The sequence below is a fragment of the Periophthalmus magnuspinnatus genome, chromosome 4 (genome assembly GCF_009829125.3).
Source record: "Periophthalmus magnuspinnatus isolate fPerMag1 chromosome 4, fPerMag1.2.pri, whole genome shotgun sequence".
In the NCBI taxonomy this organism is placed as follows: domain Eukaryota; kingdom Metazoa; phylum Chordata; class Actinopteri; order Gobiiformes; family Gobiidae; genus Periophthalmus; species Periophthalmus magnuspinnatus.
Genome location: NC_047129.1, coordinates 22,941,747 through 22,955,246, shown reverse-complemented (window position 1 = coordinate 22,955,246; position 13,500 = coordinate 22,941,747).

Genomic DNA, 13,500 nt, shown 5'->3' with positions numbered 1-13,500 from the left:
TACAGGAAGATGGGAGGGCATCTGACACACATGGATATAGAAGAATATAATGAGAACGTATCTGATGCACAACGACATAGGAGGATGGGCGGGCATCTGACACATAGGGATATAAGAAGGTGGAAGGGCATCTGGAAATCATGGATAAAAGAGGACTGGATGGAAGGGCATCTGATATACATGGATCTAGAAGAATATAATGAGAAAGTATCTGATACACAAGGATATGGGAGGATGGGAGGGCATCTGACACACAGAGATATGGGAGTATTGAACGGAAAGGCATCTGACACTCTGATATGAGAGAATGGAAGGGCATCTGACACACATGAATATATCGGGAGGGCATCTGACATACATAAATATATCGGGAGGGCATCTGACACACATACATATATTGGGAGGGCATCTGACACACATACATATATCAAGAGGGCATTTGAAACACATGAATATATCGGGAGGGCATCTGACACACAAGATTTTACAGGACGGGAGGGCATCTGACACACAAGATTTTACAGGACGGGAGGGCATCTGACGCACAGGGATACGGGAAGATGGAAAGGCGTCTGACTCACACGGATATAAAACATTTGAATGGCAGAGTAAGTGATAAACGAGGATATAAAAGGACGGGAGGGCATCTGACTCACGAGGGGAGGATTATGGGAGGGCATCTGACAGGAGGTGAAAGCGTCTCGTGTTGCGGGGTAAGTATTGTAAGCTATCTCTGGATCGGAGCAGCAGAGTGTGAATAATTAATATAACCAGTGTGTGCACGGGTTTCACTGCTTACGCTGGGACACACACTCGATCATGCAGGCACTTGTGGGGACCTGTATACAATCCCCTGTGCTTTATATAATCTGTAAGTTTTACGTAATTAGTGTTATACAGCATGTGATATACTTTCATAACCTCATTTAAAAACATTCTATTTGAGAAATCAGTTGTGTTTATTGATTTAAAGGGGCTATATAATGTAATTTCCTCAACAAAACCATACCTGGAGTTGTGTTTTGTTTCATTCACTCATGTTTAACGCACATATTTACCCTGTATTCTTCTCTCAAACGGAAAAATATTCTGATCTTCCTATGGATGTCATGACGTGGTAATACAGGAAGTGCTCCACGGTGTTTTTAAACTCCATGCGCTTTCACAGGAATCACAGGATTTTGGTAATTTCAGGCCTACATTTGAAGTTATAGCTATTGTTTTAGCCTCATTGAAACTGCTTCAATCCCCCGTGCACTAGCCGACACTTTCTAATGATAATCAAAACTGTACAAAAGGTAAAAAAAATCCTTAAAAATGATAGCAACAACTTAAAGAGGGGAGTTTTATTTAAAAATGAGGGAACGTTGTAACATGGTAGAAAGCTGGAAAAGCAAAGTTAAGAGTTTTTGTGTTTTTTTTTTGTGTGTTTTTTCTGTGTCAGCAACTAAATTTACAAAAACCCTTTATAAACAATAACACAATACCGTTTTACTTGTTACGTTTAGCCCCAGTTGATTCACTCCACGATGTGCGAGCCAACTATGTGTAAAATTTGATGGATAAAAACAGATAAATCTTTGGCATTTGTGTATTGTTTCTTGGGACATATGGGGCTCCTGGAAGGGCATCTGATCGTTGGCTGTGTTCAGAGCGAGACGTGGACAGCTGTTGTACATTTATTCTGCATTCCCACATTCCCACATGCACTTTATTACCACAACTGTGTTTACCTTCTGGTTTGTAACAATATGCCCAGGATTTAGACTGTTAAATAGATTTTGTTCTGCTCAGATGTCAACAATGAATCCTCTGCATCCGTCTGACCCACTCCTACAACCTCCTTACTGAGAGGAGGACACATTTGTCGTGACACAGGTGCAGAAGACCCGGAAAAAAATAATGAAAGACTACAATTTTGCTCCCTAACGCCACTTTGTGACCATAGATGTTTTTCTCACAACGACACCCCAAAGATAACTGTATAAAGGATAACACAGATAAGTATGAAATGATGGAGACATGGAATATGAAAAATATACAATTTTATTAAGTTAGTTACTGGTTTACTGTATACAAAGTTGTGTTTTTTTCACTCAGTCTCTCATACATACAATATAATTCAGTGATGACATTAAATCTACAGGAAAAGGCATATCCAATACTCACAGCAGCTTGAAAAAATAATAATAACTTGGAGTTGGGCTATAGTTCTGATTGAGTCCAGTTTTTAAAAGGGAGAGACAAAGGGGAGAGAAGAGGAGAGAGCAGGAGGCTCGTGGAGTCTCCAAACCTAAACGTTATAACTTGGAATTTAGAAAAGGAACTATTCAAACTCATGTGTAGTAGGACAGGGGCCTGCAAGACCTACAGTATGTACATATCAAAGTCCCAAAGATGCTGAGCGCAGAAGGACCCAGTGCTGGATTCATTACAAGTGACACTTGTAACTGCAATTGAAGGTAACAACACCCTTCTCGAGTGTTTGAATGAATGGTGTACAGCACAAGCCTTAACAAAACGCTATGCACGCGAACCAGGAGATGTTCTGAGCTGACCCTCGTGCACACACTGGAGGTTGGTGGAAGAAGTGATTTAAAACAATATTAAGACTTAATTTGGCACTTGTGCCACTATACTGCTCCTACACGGCGAGTGACGTCAGAGGTGACCAAGACCTGGAGCAGGTGAGGGACCCTCCTTCTTAAAGGCTCAGGTCACACTTAAACGGGCACCAACAGACACACAGGCCACACATGCACACTCACCTCAGAGGGGTCAGGAGTTTACCCAACAGCCTCCTCACTGAGAGGAGGAGATCACCTGCCACATCTACCCCTCACTTTCACATGAGCATTAAACGAGCATTCATTTTAGCATTTTATTTCGAAATCTGAATATTATAATTTTGTTTGATTCCAAGCAATAACACGCCAGTCTAAATCAGCCAATTATATTTTCATAGAGCGATGCTGGGATTTGAATAATTTCTCATTTCTATGCTTTCACTCACTGTCAGATCACTATATCCAGCCCATAATGACAGAAGAGGGTCTGGAAAACCTTAAAGAGGCTGTATAACGCAAAATCGACTTTTTGGAGCTTTCTACCATGCTATAACATTTCCTCATCAAACACAGGCCTGAAGAGGTTTTAGATGCTATCCATGCATGTTTGAGTAATTTAGCGATCTCTCTTAGGCCCTATTTGAACCCTTCTTATGGTTAGCAGTACGATTCTGTCTAATGCTTATTCCACAAGCCTAAGTCACCCATCCTCCCGCACAGCAATTTTTTAAGTGAAAATACAAAAAGATGACATGAACCAATACACTACAACTTCACAAACCTGATGCGATGTGTGATGTGTAGTCATTTCATTAGCGGGATGCACACTAATGAGCACTCCTTCAAAATGGAGCTGTTCAGGTCAGAATTCTGTGGTGGAATTTGCTGTTTAACTCTCAGAATGTAAATTTATTGACCTGGTTTATGGTTAATATCTCTGTAATTACTGGACTTATCCACATGAAATAAAAACTAGCACAAGGTTCAGCAGCTTTTTTGTCAGTATAAATAAACTAAAGTGATTTTTTTTTTTTTTTTTGTTTTTTTTTTTTCACAACAGCTTCGGAGAGTGGTGCCATTATTCAACTCCATCCAACAACTCTAAATGTGATTGTTGTCAGCAGAAAGGACTTTAAACCATGAGATTAATCTGGCAACTTTGTAGAACCAATCATTAACAAATAATTATACAGATCAACAGTATGAAAGTTGTAAAAAACACTTATTAACTGACTGTGGTTTACGATTAGGATGCTCGAAATGATTAAGATAAGTGATGAATAACTTTGGATCAATGCAAACCGTTTCCCATTAACTATATCTGTTTTTTCCACATTTTTAAGAGTACAAATTTGACTTATATTTATAGATTTTACCTTATATGTGACATTTTAAGGACATTTAGCTATTGTAAGGATATAATTTACGATTTCGGGTCATTACAATCGCAACAATGCTAATTTCTCATCACTCAGAAACCCATGTATAGCCTCTAGTTCTACTTTGCAGTGACATCAGGCTGGAGGTGTAGCTACTGCATGTATGTCTATGGCAGAATGTTTAGTAGTTGTCATGGTAACACAATGCACACATTAGCAAACACTGCCAAAATGTTTTAAGTTAGTCTGAAAACTCAAGAAAAAAACACAGAATTGATGTAAACAAAACATTTTCAGGAGCCTGCGATCAATACAAACCTTCATGGTCCACTTATGGTCCAAGACATGAGCTGCAAAGTATCAGTTCTATAATAATATTCTCGTGCCTTGGTCCAGTCCAGAGGTGCAGTTTATTTTGAGACAAAGGAGATGGTTTGAGGAGGAGCTGTTATCACTGAGCTCCACACCTGTTAGGAGCCATCACTCACAGGTTATTGGTTTTCTAAAGGCTGCAGATGCAATATCCCCGGGACATAGCCAGAGCAAAGGGGACAAAACAAATATGAGTTTATAGCTTTTGGGACTTATTTGGACAAAAATAAAAATGGGGTTATAACTGTGTTGGGGTGTGCTCACAGTAGCCCAATAGGACCTAAAGGGCGGTGTGTTTGTCCAGTGTGAGTGCAATTAAACTGTGTCCAGGCACGGTATCCACTAGTGTGTATTCACTTTAGAAACAACTTGCCTACAATGCCCTGAATACTGTATACTTACTGTACGTTTAGATATCCATGTTCCTTTCTCTTGTGTTCCATTACATTTGTATCCATATGTTGTTGTGAGTGGGGACAGCAGGCACACACGGAGGTTATGGTAAGAGCGTTTTACCGCACAGTTTCCCTCTGATCGCTCTAGGCTCAGGGCCATGGAGCTCTGTCACTACGACTCTGCTGTAACATGCCCTGATCCACCATATACGTAGATAGAAAAGGAGAGGGAGAGGAAGAGATAGAGAGAATAAAAGTGAGAGATGTTTTTTCATGTATTTGAGCAAAATGTGTCTTTTCTCTGTACGGATGTATTGTATAAGAAGCTCTCAAGGTTAAAATAAGTGCGGTGTGCTGTCTGCGTCTAATTATGTATGTTTTATTGTCCGATAATCAGGAAGTGTGCGGTTAGCATGTGTTAGCCGGGCTGGTTTTGAAAGTTAGCTGTGTACAGGGTTAAGAGGAATGGGGCAAAGACTGTTCCCTGTGGACCTCCATGTTGTTTGGAGCGAGCGTGGGATGAGATTTAAGGTAAACAGAAAAAGAGAGAAGGAGGAGGGGGGGCTGAGGAGCAGGAGGAGAGGAGGGAGGGAGGGAGAGAGAGGAGAAGGAGAAAGGAAAGAGAGGGAAGAGGATGAGGAAGGAAGTGTAGAAAGGAGGAGAGAGGAGGAAGAGGAGTGAGAGAGAGAGAGAGGAGGAGGAGAAAGGAATTAGAGGGAAGAGGATGAGGAAGGAGGTGTAGAAAGGAGGAGAGAGGAGGAAGAGGAGTGAGAGAGAGAAGAGGAGGAGAAAGGAGGAAGAGGATGAAGAAGGAGGTGTAGAAAGGAGGAGAGAGGAGGAAGAGGAGTGAGAGAGAGGAGGAGGAGAAAGGAGGAAGAGGGAAGACGATAAGGAAGGAGGTGTAGAAAGGAGGAGAGAGGAGGAAGAGGAGTGAGAGAGAGAGAGGAGGAGAAGAAGAAGGATGAGAAGGAGGAAACAGAAGGAAAAGGAAAAGAAGGAAGTTGTAGAGAGCGGAGGAAGGTGGATGAGGAGAAGAGGAAAAAGAGGAGAAGGAAGACGAAGAGGGAAGAGGAGGTAATGTGTGACCGGATAAACACTCCTGCTTCAGAAGTCGTTTTTCAATTAACAGCTTAAGTTCAGCTCGACCTTGACTTTTACCAGCTCAGGCTGCTATCAGGATATCAGCTGTTTGCTCTTCTCAATGGGGTTTCATTAGTCCTTTATGCCAGATGCCCTTCCACACGATGCAGACAGTTATGTTTGAGACTGTTGGCAAAAGGAATTGGGAAGTTACTAAATATATGTATGGAAAATATATATTCAGGACAGTTACTTTTTCTTTTGGTCGTTTTCAGGATACTGTTATTTTACTAAAATGGAAAAAATACATTGCCATATTTAGGCTTTGCACTATTAGTGATAAAGAAAAAGAAGAAAACACGGCAAATGCAGAACAAACTGTGCAAACTGCAAACTGTTTGGATTTGAGGTGTTCCCAAGCCATGAAACTAATTTTATATCCACCATCTTGTCTTTTGAGTCATTACCAAAGCTCATGATCATAGGTGAGAGTAGGAACAGTTCCTTTTTTATTCCAAGTATTCAGAATAAAGTACTATGATTGGAAAATATAACAGATTACCTTCTTTCTGAATGTAGGTCTTCAGTATTTAGCAACTGCATTTTAACTATTTGTCCCAACACTGATTATTTGTCTTCTGTTTTGTATAATACAGTGTTTTATATTTTAGTTTTTGATATAATTGTAATCCCTTTTGGATTTTTTCATCATTGGCTCAGTACTTTCCAAAGCTGTCCCTCAGTCTGGTTTGGGGATAGCTATGTAGTAGTACACAGAGGAGAGGGCTGAGGAGGATTACGGAGCAGAGGGGCAGTTGGCAACAGCACTCTAACATGTACTGGTGCCACGGGGACAGGAACAGTCTGGTCTTTGGGATTTATGGAATAATAATGTGAGTCTGGGCAGTGTGGTGAAGAAGACTGAATAGATGAGTGAGTTGGCTCTGAAGTATCACTCTAAGAAACAACAATAAGCAAAGTCAACGCTAACACATCTTCTATGTCTAACTATCTAATTTGATCATTGTATATGACACAAAAGTACATAATGTAAAGTAAACTACGTCCAAATTAAGTAGTTATGAGCAATACCAGTGATATTTGTTTAGATTCAACACCAAGCAACAAGCATCGCAATATAGATCCAATATTAATACCAACTGAAACTCCTCTACTATAAAGAATTTTACCTGGCAAAACTGTTGTGTCGTTAGGCAACACACTTCACCCATATTGCCTAGAATGAATGTGGTGTGTGTAGTCGTGTCGGTGTGTGGACGGAGTGAATAATGCAATGTAAAGCGTATTTGAGTGTCCAAAAAAGCACTATAAACAAATTATTATAATCTCTGCTCCACAACATTCAAATGATCTAAAATTGAAGGAGAATTCATACTTCAAGTGAATTGATATACGGTATACCACAAAGTTGTTAATAATAATGTTGTGTTACGAATTTGACAACTTTGACAAGCTTTAATGTTACAGCAGGGGTGTCAAACTCAAATTCACAAATTAAAAACTGAGACAAATTCACAGGCCAAACTCAATATTTATGGGAAAATTGGCTGCATCTTATCTGTAATGTTTAGCCTTTTCATATGGAACAGTGAGAAATTAAATGAAATTTGGAATTTTGGAAGCGAGGCTGCCAATCTGCGCCACCGGCCCCTCCGACCACCTATCATTCGCACACACACCACTTTCATACTAGGCAATGTGGGTGAAGTGTCTTGCCTAAGGACACAACGACAGAACTTGGTCTGAGCCGGACTCAATCCTCCGACCTTCGGGTTGAGGGACCAACACTCTAACCACTGAGCCACTGTCGCCCACTAGTCACATACTGGCAAAGCATTCTGGGATTTGTAGTAGTATTGGTGCAGGCGCTATATACCAGCAAGCCAGCTCTAATGCACATTTTATATGATCTCACGGGTCAAATATAATTACACCGCAGGCCAAACTGACGTAAGTGAAGCTGCCAATCTGGACGATCATCCACTGTGAGCATCAACAACCCCTTTCTCACACATCACATTCATGGGCATGTTGGGGGAAGTGTCTTGCTTAATGACACAACAACAGCGTATTTCGAACACGCCTCGCTCAGCTCTCAAATCGCTGAGTCAGTATTATTTATGCACCAGCCGATCAGCGACCACAGGTATACACAGAATACACAGAATACACCACCTGCAAACACGCTAATCTCCATAAATGTTATTGCTTGTCTCTAATGTTCTACAGTGTTGCGTTAAACTTATCAATCTCCATGAAGACAAATAAGTCAAGTTACAGGTCAGATCTGTGGAGAGGGGCCTTGAGTTACAGTAAAAAATGCAGGACAAATATTTTTAATGTCCTACAGTGGAACATTCCAGGAAATTCAACACGATGCAAAAATTTCAAACTTGATTTTCAATTCTGATATTACAATGATAATTTAAAAAAAACACTCTTTACTTAGACAATAAAACCTCATTTTCAGCATTCAATTGTCATACTTTCTTTTGTTACCATGTGACCTCATATCTGTGTAACTCCTCAGTCGTACAGGTAGGTTTCATAGTGGTCCATGGGCGAATTCTAGTCTGTGTTGTCTTATACTTGTTCTGATACAGTTCAAGATTATTCTAAAGATATTCAGAAAAGCAAAAGAAAAATTTAATTCTATCAGCAGGACAAAAGTTTAATTTTTTATTCATTTTTTGTGCTATGGATCCTATCTGGATGACTGAGGGATTAGACCGACATTTAGGCCTATTCAGGAAAGATTCATTTCAGTCCTGTGAATGTGACTTTTTCAGTATCGATAGTTTTAGTATCGATTAGTATCTGATTTTCAACACCTACTGGTAATGAACCCCACCATAAATGCTACATAGTCCAGTTTTAACTAATACAAATGACATTACTTTACCTTTAATAAAACCTCTTCCTGACCTGTCCAGAAGCACTCCCTCTCCCCCGCGCTTTCATCGATCGCTCCCTCTCTCCTCATGCATCCTCGTCAGAAACCCCCCCCCCACACCCTCCACTCGCACAATCCACCCCCCTGCGTCTTTGTGCTGAGGAACGGATCCGGCGGGGCTCAGCAGCTAGCTAGTGTTAGCGCCTCCCCGGCTAAAAAACGCACAGGTCAGCTATCACTTTGAAACATGCTGGTCCTTATCTGTGTCACGGGGGCTAATGGAGTCATGAATCACCCCGACTGCCCGTGTAAGCAGCACACGGCCTCCGCTGCGCCTCCTGTAGTTTATCCCAGACAGTTTATTTATTTATTTATATTTTCAAGGAAGTGTTTTGAATTGTGGGCACTGCCAGAGCGGCGTTCACACATGAGGCCGTGCCAAATCACTCGCGGATACAGTAGAGTGGAGGAGGCAGAGGCCGTGGAATTTCATTTTAGTGGCAAAGAATGATGTTTCCAGACACACATTAAAAGCGCTGTACCTGATTTTTGCTGTCTACAAAAACGTGAAAAACAGAACTAGTTCATTTTAAACGGTTTGCAGTTGTCCAAAGTCACTCCTCACTTACCGTATGCGTTCTGAGCATCGTAGTTACTCACCGCGATGAGTTTATAAGTGCTTTTCACAACCCTCAGAAACCAGAGTGGAAAAGATAACTCCGTGCACTTCCTGATTCTCAGACAAACACTGCAATTAGACAGAGAGTACCAGCGTTGAGTAATAACTGGTTACGAATTAGGGTTATTTTTTTTTAGTAATGCAGTAATGTATCTAATAACTAATGCTTTACGATTAGATACAGACAGTACACTTATTTTGACCTCAGCTACTTACTTACTACTTACTATCTGTACTGGGAAATACATTTTGCTGAAATACATGGCAAAAATTGGATTCATGGGCTTTAAGTATAACAGGGGGGTTAAAACAAGTTGAATTTTGTTTTTGAATGAAGTAACATTGAAAACAGTTACAGAATTTACAAAAAAAACCAAAAACAAAACTATTATTATATAGTTTTATACAACTTAATCTGTAATGACTAAAGCAAATCAAACATGGAACTATTCAAAGTGTTATGGAGCAGTCCTGTTTGTCTGGCCTTGCCTCCGCTTATCCAGATCCACCCACCCAGATCCACCCACCCAGATCCACCCACCGGTTGAGCCACACCTGCAGCGGCCAACAATCAACTGGGGAATAAAAGCCTGGAGCGCACACCACATCAGCGACCAGTGGGGTTTTTTTTTGGTTATTTTGTTCATTTTTGTATTATCTAGTTGTTTAAGTTGTATCCATTTTTTTTCGCCACGTCTCCAAGCTCCTGTTTTGTTCTACACCCGGGTTTTAACGTCATTTCGTTGCGTGCCACCACCCCTGGACCAAGTGGCACGTAACACAAACACTACTTAAAGAACTAAGCCAAGTCAAACCAGGACTATTGCCTGTAGCTTGTCTTAACTTTACAATGTTGTTTCCATGGAGACTAGCAGGCAGAAAAGTTATATAGCACATCTTTTATAATTGTATTTGTTTACAGTTTATTACTATCACCTGCACTGCCCACGTAAGCAACTACGGCCTCCACTGCGCCTTTCTCCCAGACTTTATTCTATTTTTGTTATTTATTCTCTCCACTCTAGTCTCAGAGAGTTGTGGTCCTGGTTAATAATTTGGATAATTGAATATTGGAATGCATGAGGTAAGTGAGTGAGTTTTATTGTGTGATAGTGCACGACCACTACATGAGCAAGAGACTGGACCAATCACAAAGCAGAATTGTGGGCGGAGCCAAAGTGGAAGCATTTTGTGCATTTGTGGACGGGAAAGATGCCTGTGTTTTCTCTCAACTTCCAGATTTTCCTGCTTGTTCTGCTGTGTAATGCTTCCACCAATCAGGTTCCTGTCTTCATTAGAACATCCTGAGTGCTTTCAACCAGAATCAGTACAGATTAATAAGGTGTAGAAGTAAATTCAGAGTGTTACTTACGTATCAGTCTAGCTGCTATGGAGATAACCCTGGAGACACACAGAGAACATGCAAACTCCACACATGCCATAACACTCACCAGCTTGCTAACCACTCTCCCGCTGATGGATGTATAGTTGACACCACATTTGACGTGCAGATAAGGATGTTAACCTCTTTTTCACACTCTCTAATCCTTTACAATCCACGTCTGTTCATTCAGTGACTAACTCCTAATCCTGTTTCACGCCACGCTTCCAAAGACTAGAGCCATTCATAAAAATCAAACATTAAACAGATGATTCAAAAAAAAAGAGGAATGTGGAGAAAAATTGGAAAAAAAGAAAAATCTAATAAAATTAAAAAAAGGCAATGTGGAGAAAAAATGCAAAAATAGTAAAAAAAAAACACAAAAAAACAAAACAAAACAATAAGGCAATGTTTGCAAAAATAGTAAAAAAAAATAAAAAAAAATGCATTATTTCTCTATTGTAATGAGTAAAAATTACAATACCACAAAACCACAGCTCCATTTTGGAACATAAAGTCAGAGGTATAGTTTTCAATATTTATTTAATTAGATTTTTTATTTATTTAAATATATATATATATATATATATATATATATATATATATATATATATATATATATATATATATATATATATATATATATATATATATATATATATATATATATATATATTTGTTTTGGTTGTTGTTTTTTTTTTGTTTTTTTTTCTCTGTGAACAAAAAGTCTTGAGACTAGAGGAGTTACTGTTATGCTAAAGACATGCGCTATTTTCGGACTCGAGGTTTGAGTTTGTTGAAAGGACGAAAAATGGTGCGCTGTAGACTGTTTTGCATTTAAAAGACAGAGAGAGAGGAGAGGAGGGAGCAGGTAGAGTAAAGGGAGAGAGATAAAAGGAAGGGAAAAGGGAAGAAATGGATGAAAGGATAGAGGAGGGAAGAAGAGACAAGGAAAGAGAGAGAGAGTGAGGAGGAAGGAGGAGTGATTGATAGAGAGACAGGGAGAGAGAGAGAGACAGAGAGAGAGAAAGAGAGAAGACCTTGTGCAGAGCCTCATTAAACTTACCTTGCACAGACGATCCATTTTTACCTGTCCTATATCTGGGTTTGGGCTTGAGCCTTTGGACGACCTGCCTGTCCAACGGAAACATGTCAGGTAAACAAGCAACAACTTTCTTTTTTTTTTTTTACACTATTTTTCTTATTAGAAGAAAACGCAAATTTGTTCTCCCCTTTCTCTCTCTGTCACCCACTATATCTATATCTTTCCTTCCTTCCCTTTTAGTCTCAGCCATGAATCTATTAAAGGGTCCATATTACACTATTTCCTGATGTATATTATAATGTTTCCTCAAAACGAAAACAATAAAAAGCAATCTGGAGTTGAGTTTTGTTTCATTCACATATGTTTAACACAGTTATTTTCTCAACCTAAAAACACTCTGTTCCACCTTGTGATGTCATGTGGTAATACAGGAAGTGCTCAACTGTGTTTTTAAACTTCATATACCTTCACGAGAATTATTTGGATAATTTCAGCCCTAGATTTGGTAATCTTTACAAAACAAACGGTAAATTGTACTATTTTAGTGTGAAAACTACTGACATCAGAAGGTGGAACAGAGCATTTTGAGGTTTGGTGATGGATTATTCAAACATGTGAATGAAATAAAACACAACTCCAGGTATGTTTTTGAGGAGGGAATGACATTATAGCTCACATGGCTCAAACCTCATAAAACTGATTTAGCATAATATAAACATAAAATAACTGGATAGGGTATTGCTAGCGTAGAGCTGTCTCGAGTTAGATTAGTGGCCACTCATGGGTACTACAGCAAAAATAAATAAATAAATAAAAATCCTGCCCAGAAAGCATTTTTCTCATAGAGTGCAATGTTATCACTGCTTGTATTCAGCTGACGGCATGTACATCTCTCACAAAGGCTGGATTTTGTGTCAGTTTGTACCTATTTTCAGATCAGAAACGTTTTCTCAGCTCGAAATCCTTCAGTTGTTCGCTCTAATGCTGTCCTAGCTGCTCTATGAGAAGTTCACTACAGCGACTAGGTACGTCCAGGAGAGCCAGGACGTACCTAGTCGCTGAAGGTTAATCTAGAGACTTGAATGGGTGGCCAGGTTTAGGGCCCTGGGGTTGGTCCGTGCAGACTTCATCCCAGTGCTGTGTGGTTCTATTGATGTATTATATAGTCCATGTTACGCTCGTGAGGTGCAGAAAATCACCAGCTCCAAAGACATATCCTAGAACTAGAGGAAGAGCGAGAAGAAACGCCAAACACCGCCACTACAGCTTTCTCACTTTAAAGGTGCTGTGCCTGAGTTTTACTGTTTTATAAACAGATTTAGTTCATTTTAAACTGGTTGCAGGGGTTCAAAGGCTCACTTACCTTATGCATTCAGAGCAACAATGATCAGAGATGGGTAGAGTAGCCAGAATGTGTAAAAGTAATATTACTAAAGTAGAATATCAAGTAGTGATCCATATAATTGCATATAAGTTACATTTTTGGTGAAACTACTTCTTGAGTACTGAGTAGCAGTTTGGAGGTTAATACAAATTTGATTTATAAGTTAATGAAATTTCCTGAGAAAAAACAAAACAAAAAAACATCAAATAAAAAAAATAAGCAAATAATTTACAAAAACTACTTTCACTACTGACTAACCAAAACATTTTCATAAGTAAGAGTACTGTTACTTCAAACTAAATAT